General features: G+C 52.6%; 1 protein-coding gene and 1 long non-coding RNA gene across 4 annotated transcripts in view; one reads left to right on the top strand and one right to left on the bottom strand.

Annotated features, from left to right (window-relative positions):
* The window catches only part of grm7 (glutamate metabotropic receptor 7), a 144224-nt gene that overhangs the window by 130432 nt on the left and 6228 nt on the right, over positions 1 to 7564 (top strand). The window lies entirely within an intron of this gene.
* LOC146517742 (uncharacterized) lies at positions 1915 to 6425 on the bottom strand. The gene is made up of 2 exons (XR_014874321.1): positions 2291 to 6425; positions 1915 to 2210 (listed from the first exon to the last, which is right to left on the bottom strand). It is a non-coding gene; the product is annotated as an uncharacterized LOC146517742 (long non-coding RNA).

Raw genomic sequence — 7564 nt, 5'->3', positions numbered from 1 at the left:
CGTCTGTTTGCCTTCTGTCTGTTTGTTAAAGTCACGTCTCCTCGCCTGTGTCTGCTCTTGGGTCCTGCTCTAACACACCGGCACCCCGACGTGACATCAGGAGGCTGAAGGTCGCCGTGCACCACGAGCTTCCATCTCGCGTTTCCTCCTGAGGAGGCTGAAACGTGCCGTCCTGTTCTGCAGAGCTTCATGCTGGAGGCAGCAGGATGAGGCTGCGTGTGCTCAGCAGCGTCTCGTTCTCGTGATGATAAAAGCTGTTTGCTGCAGCCTGAAGAGGGATTTGATGCTCTGACTGTCGCGCAGGTACATTGTGTGTTTTCTCTGATGTGAATGGCTCATTCAGGATTTATCAATGAGAGAATACACTCAGTGAAGAGACGGGCGAGCTGGAAATGAGATCAGAGCAGAGAAGCCTCCTGAAGGACGGTCCGGCCGCCGCCTACAGGACGGAAATCATTTGAAACACATCACACTGATCCAAACGCCCGCAGACGCCACGCGACCTCACAGAGAAAAACACAGAGACTCAGCATGACTCCGGCGAGGTGATCAGAAAGACAACGAGAGATCAGAAACGCCGCTCGAACTCACGGAGACTCCAAGTCTGCTCCGAGAGCGCCGAAAGGGCGGGAACTTCAGCGTGACCTGGAAGAAAGATGAACGACATCAGCTCAAAAAGACGACCACACGTGTGCAAGAAGCCGCTGTTGATGAGCGCTCGTATGCGCGACACCCCGAACAGCGTTTCAGCGTCACCAGATCTGCTGCCACGTCAGCACCTCATAAATCAGACGAGGCCGTTCCTCCTCTCACGCACACGCCAAGGTCACTACGCCGCCATCACGGGGACTCCCAGCTGATTTAGATGTTTTCCACATGTGTAGACAGGAAGGAGACGCCAGCAGGAGGAGGCGGGTATTTGCAATGCTAATGTCTTTGCTTCACGCAGCCGGGATTTTATGGCACTGATGTTTGTTTCCACCTCCTCACCTGTCAGCACACAGGACATCGTCCTCCTCTCCTCGCCGCCGTGTGCAGTCGGGCTGCACTGATTGGTCGATTCATCTGAAACGCTTTTCATTTAAAGGAAATAAACTCTGCATATGTTTCTGTTGCTGTGCTGATTTTATTCCATCAATGATTAAACTGCAGGAATAAAGAGACAAAGACCTGGATGGCTGCTAACGTTCTGCTTCTTGATTCAGATCAAACTGAGGTTATTGGCCCTGAACATCTTAGAGATATGGTGTCCAACCTGATAGGCCGATGCTAGGCTGATAGACGGACACAGTTTGTCTAACGATGAGCTCGAAGACAAGCGAGCCAGGGTCAGAGCCTCCATCCAGCCTGTAGCTGTTCAGGTCCTTGGGCTGTGTTTCCTGCACAGCATTTAAGGAGCCTGGAGCTGATAATAGCGGCTATGTGTTGGAGGCCATGGTGGAGGGAGAAGGTGGGTGTGGAGATGGGGCAGTCTCCAGATGGTGCTGTAGCTGCAGCAGAGGGGCAGCTTCTAACCCGAGATGGCCCTGAGGCTCCTGCAGACTCCCCTCCCTGATTTCTCCTCACTTTCCTCTTCCTCTGTTTCCTGACGTCAGGACAAACGTTACCTGACAGGATTTAATGTGATTTGTTGAGCATCAGTGTGCTCCCCGTGGTCATCAGTCGAAAAGGTCCATCAGAGCCTCCTCAACCCTCTGCACAGCGTGACAGCTGGTTCCCAGTGTAATACAGGTGTATACACATGGAGGTCTCTGTTGTGTAGTATGGTGTCACTTTGTGTAGCTGCTACAGGCTGCTGGGTGACTTCCCATGATGCACTGAGTGTTTCCGACGAGAGAGTTTTCAGAATAAAACGAATGAGGAAAAATGTGACCTTTACTTTGAAATTTCTTCTTGTAACATTATTTTGCTCACTTCAGTTTACAGTAGCAGAAATACATCGTTCTGCCCATTTGTGGATACTGTTTCCCTAACTTCAAATTTCAAAAAGAAATGAAATTTATTTATTCACGTTTTATTCAAGTTTCTTCCTGTTTGAAGAGAGTTCTTCCTCCCCACTGTCACTGCTGCTCGAGGCTGTGGGCTGACTGCGGGGTCCTCGCTGCCTGTCAGCCTCTTTAGTTTAAAACCAGGTGATTTCTGTTCAGCTGTCACACCTGTAGCCACACAGCTCTGTGCTTTGTCTCCAGCAGCAGCTCCACTTCCTGCCACTTTGTAACAGCAGGAGAAAGTGGATTTTAAGTACCCCAGTAAACAGGTCATCCTCATACACAGACACACACAGACTCACGGTGCTGACATTTGGAGAGCCAATCAAATGTGAGGACGCTGTTTCAGGACGTTTGTCTCCTCTCTGCTGAAGCTCTGGGCCATCACACAGGTAGTTAGCAGTTAGCCTTACAGCAGGTGGAGAGTGGTGCCACATTAAACTGTGTCCCCCTCCAACTCGTCACCACAGCCGCAGCTCAAAGCTCTTCAAACACATTCAAACATCTGCAGCTGAACATCCTAAAAATCACAAACACTGCTGCTAATAATAACAACAATAATGATAAAGAATCACAGTAATCTTCACATAATGTACAAACATCAGAAAGAGAGAAACATGACGAATAAATGAACTATGATCAACTCTACATTAGAGGTTCTGAGGTGATGTTTAGGTGTAAGAGTAATCTGAGTAATCTGTAATCCTGAATAATCCAGAATAACAGAACATGTGAAACCACCGCGGTCACGTGCTGCGATTCAAAGCTGACACCCCTGCAGCTGCTGCGTGGCTGAAGCCCTCTGAGGCAGGTTTGTGCCTCATGTGAGCTTCATACAAACACAGGTGACCTAAAGCAGAGCTGAGGTGTGTCAGCACTGCTGCCGTGCAGAGACGTCTGCAGCTGTGGAGGGACGAAGGCCGACGATGAGGAGAGAGGGCTCAGAGCGGGAGCTGCAGCTCAAAGAGCTGAGACAGGATTGTTGCAGAGATCTGTGACGATGTGACGATGACTCCAGGACAGAAGGTCAAATGTGAGGAGGCAGCAGGAGGACGCCCTTTAACCCTCCTCACCTCCTGCAGCACCGAGCTGCTGTGCGTGTGTGTGTGTGCGTGTGTGCATGTGTGCGCACTCTGGGGGCGGTCTTAGAGGGAGGCGTCCACTGAAGCTGAGCTTTGGCGTGTGTTCAGGATTGGTTGCCATGGTGTTTCTGCAGCTTCAGAATGCTGATTGGTTCGGGGTGTACCTGCACTCAGATGCCACAGGTGTCACCATGGAAACCAGCTCAGACCAAGAAGACAAAACATTAGGAACAGACACTGTGACTCCGCCCTGCCTCGCGCTCCACCTCTAACACCTCCACCTCCTCCTCCTCCGTCCAAACTGAACGTCTCGTCGCTCTTCCTCGTGTGTCTGATGTTCTTCTAAACTTTGCAGCCTCTCCTCGCCCCCGCCCTCCTCGGCTCGTCTCGCGTTCCTTCGTCGTTTACGCTCACGCCCACCGAACCTCCACCTCCTCTCATGCACCTCTCTCTCCACCCTTAACTGTCTCCAGCTCTGCGGCAGTGATGCTTCGTTTCTCTCGTTTCATCTCTCTCCTCTGTGCACCATTTTATTTCTGTGTACGGCGCTAAAACGGCGTTAGCATAACTTTTATCAGCGTCTGGAGGTGGCGAGCAGAAACTGTGGCAGCGGTTTTTATTGAGCGCATAAAGAGCAGCTCCGGCTGGAGTAATCAAGGAAGCCGTGTTTTTGAAGAGTTTACAGCAGTTTCTATTTAAATCTGTCAGAGGAGTCATGTGCTACGGTGGCCGTGAGGTCCAAAACGTCCTCAAAGGCGGGGACTGTCTTACCTTTGAAATGACCTGAACGCAGCTCGCTCCAGGCCTCAGACACACGTCAGAATCATGACCACGTTCCTGCGATCGATTGTTAAAATGCGCCTTTGAGGCCTGAGAGGCGGCGAGGATCAGGACAGGGTCACGTGACCAGCTGCAGGCCTCGTCACATGACCGCTCCTCATCCACATGGTGCGCTCGCAGCAGACTGATGTCAGTTTAGGTGAACCTGCAAATATTTAACTCTGAGCCTTAAACACCACGTGCACCCGACGTCGCCACCAATCAGATATGGGGGAGGAGCTTATTTATGCCCTTTGCTTCACTGAGTTGGTTCAGCCTTACTGTGGCGCAGAGCCGGGAAGCAAAGAGCGAATCAGGCGACTTGTTGGCGAACGACGCAAAACGAAACCTGACCTCACATAGTAAGAGTGCAGCAGGGTCGACGATGAGGCTGTGACTGTTTCCGCCTCCTCCACCTAACGCCACCGTCCATGAAGAAGACCTCAGAAGGTGGAGCGCCTCCAGGACAAACATCAGTCTGAGGTTTGAGCTCCGAGCATCGCCCCTACTTTATGCTTGCTGCCGACGCCGTCCGTGATTTGGTGTCACTTCAGCTTCGTGGGGTTTGCGATGTGGCGCAGCCGTGTCTGCGAGTGCGTCGGTCCATACAGGAAAGATCTGTGGACGTCACTCAGACCGGAAGCTTCCTGCAAAGAAAAGTTTTGGCAAATTAAACTTTGAACAAAGTCCTGATGAAGTATCAGCAGCACCTTCCTGATGCTGTGAAGCTCAGACCGTAACTTCTGACGCACGACGACGAGCAGCGACGAAGACGTCCAGCTTCACGTCTGAGGTCTTTCCAAGGTCAAAGTTTCACTTCCTGTCCTGCTCTGAGAGGTTTCCTGAATCCTCCTCGCTCGTGTTGTTCGGCTCTCAGGACACTCAGGTGCACGCACCTGTCCGGGTCTCGGCTCTGCGGTTTCTACCTGGAGCTCTGATCTCTTCGTGAACTCTGAACTCGCTGTTCCTGCTGTCGATGGTTTTCCTCTGACACGCTGAGTGAGCGTCGCTTCACGGCCACAGAAACGCCGGTGAGACCTCAGCGATGAAGTTTATTAAAGAGCAGCTTTTACGATGATGAAGAGCCTCCGCCTGCACTTTGTGTTTACACACAGTTTTAATTTTTCACTTGATCAAACTTTATGCGTGCGGCCTCTCGGGCAGGTCGGCGGTTCAGAGAGCGTCACGCACCACGAAGATAAAGCAAACAATTATTTGGATAAATGCACCAGTCTGTGCGCTGAGAGCGAGCCAATGAAATGAGAAGCAGTCGAACAATAAATCGCCACAAATGGGAACGAAGAGCCTCACAGAGCGCCGCGATGCAGCAGCAGAGGACATCAGCAAACCCACAGCGTGTCAAAACTTTATCGAAACGCCTCCCAGGACGCCGCGCGGTGACACGGACGTGGCGCCGAGACGAGAAACGTTTCCTGTGAACCATAAACACAGAAGTGTGCGGATGATTTCGCCAGGCGCCGACCGGACTGCAGCTGGGCCTGACGTAGATAAGTTGGAGTCTGTTTCAGTGTTCGCACCTGATGGAGTCGACCTCCACCTTTGTGCCTCACACAGGAACGGCGGGCTGCCTGACACCGCCTCGGTGAGACGGCCATCTTTGATGTGGTTTCAGAGAAGCACGTTTTCATTGGGGGGAGGGCTTTAAATGAGGGGGGAGGAGTCTATCTGCAGCATGCTGGGCCAGACTCGTTGTTTACTACCGATTGTCCAATCAGAGCCGCAGGAGCAGCCGAGCGCTTGGCCCCACGTGGCGGCGAGAAGACGGCAGTAACAGCAGTCATGTGAGAACACGCCACAAGCAGCTCAGCTGAAACACGGCGAAGAAAGAAAACGACCTTCATCGCGTCGGGAAAACAGCAGAGGGACGCCACGAGTCACAGGGAAGCAAGGAGGCGAGGAAGGATGAAGTGCAAAGGAAATAGGAGGCAAGAGAAGTGAAGCAGAATTATAGAAACACAACGTGAAGCTGGAAGAGGCTCTGAAGCTGCTCAGGAGGAGCGTCACTGCCAGATGTGCGGCACGCAGACAGATGTGCGGCACGCAGACAGATGTGTACAACGAGACAAACAGCTGCAACAGAGCAGCGCCACCTACAGCTACACGCACAGACTGTATATGAGCGATGACATCTGGAGGGCTCACTTCAGTCTGCATCCACAGAGACCAGCTGATCAGGAACAGACAGCGTCACTCTGTAAAGCTCAAGCTCCGCCTCCTCAGAGATGGACATGAAAGCAGGTGAGCTGGTGAGAGCTCTGCTGTTCGGGCTCCATCAGTCGTGTCAGACCTCTGACTGCACGTGTGCACACCTGTCAGAGAGCAGCAGGTGTTCCTCCACAGGAGCTCAGAGTGGACTGGCTGAGGGTCAGCGGCTCACACAGGCTTTAAACAAACCACTGACTCCGCCTCCCCGCCGATGTTTGCCTTCGTCTGCTTGGAGCAGACAGAAGCTGCTCTCGCTGTTTCTGACGGCCGTCACCTCTTTGTAACGAAGCAAACACACCTGTGTGTCTCCGACCCCGAGACCGTGGTCATCAGGGAGGAGCTCGTGTATGTCAGGGTCTCTTTCGCACGCCAGGCGCTGACAGGCGGCAGGAACCCTCACCTGTGCACACGAGCTGCAGGTAGTGACTGTAGATGAGCTGGTGCTCAGAGGAGCTGGACACGTGCAGGTGACGTGCGTGCAGACTGTCGTGCAGGTAAACGCCGCGGGCTCATTAAACCTGCGTCAGGTGGTGGTGCAGGTGTTCCTTCAGAGTGCAGCGTCGTTTCTTGCTGACGTGGCGCAGGAAGCGAGCAGCCTTTCTGCAGGTCCCCGCTGTTCCCCTAACTCACCCCCACCCCCGCTCCGCCTGCTGTGACTTCTCCCCGTTAATGGCGTCGCTCAGACTGTGACAGCAGGGCCATAACACATAAAGACAGTGGGCTGAACTCAGTGAAAGCCACTCTGGGAAGCCCATTACAGCACAGCCGCGCCTCTTTATGCATTCTTCCCGGGCCCATATCGGCCCTCTATTGGGTTCACGGGGCCACGGCTTCGGACACAGGGGCAATATACACACTGCATAAAACATTAATGGCGTGGCTCGGCCGGCTGGCGCGCTCTGCTGCAGGCGAGGGTCGAGAACACGGCGGATAATAAAACACAATCCTTCACCGGCTCATAAAAAGTGTCGAGAGTTTGCTTCAGAGTGAGGCGAGCTTCCCGAGTCTCTTTACCGCCGCTGACACGAGCGAGCATGACTGAAATACAGCCAGGACGGTACCTACTACACAGCTCTAAAGGTTAAAGGTCAGCAACAGTGGAGATGGATGAACCTCTGCTCGTTCAGGAGTCTCTGAACAGGCTGTTAAGAGAGACAGAGATTAATAACAAGTATGATTCAGTGCAGAGACGATGTTAACACAGAGTGAGTGAGGAAGAAACACCCAGTGCATCATGGGAATCCCCGGCAGCCTATTGCAGCATAACTAAGGGAGGATTCAGGGTCACCTGGTCCAGCCCTAACTATATGCTTTAGCAAAAAGGAAAGTTTGAAGCCTAATCTTGAAAGTAGAGATAGTGTCTGTCTCCTGAATCCAAACTGGAAGCTGGTTCCACAGAAGAGGGGCCTGAAAACTGAAGGCTCTGCCTCCCATTCTACTTTTAAATAC

This window comes from Neolamprologus multifasciatus, chromosome 5 (assembly GCF_963576455.1).
Source record: "Neolamprologus multifasciatus chromosome 5, fNeoMul1.2, whole genome shotgun sequence".
NCBI lineage: Eukaryota > Metazoa > Chordata > Actinopteri > Cichliformes > Cichlidae > Neolamprologus > Neolamprologus multifasciatus.
This window is presented reverse-complemented; position numbering and strand designations above follow the sequence as displayed.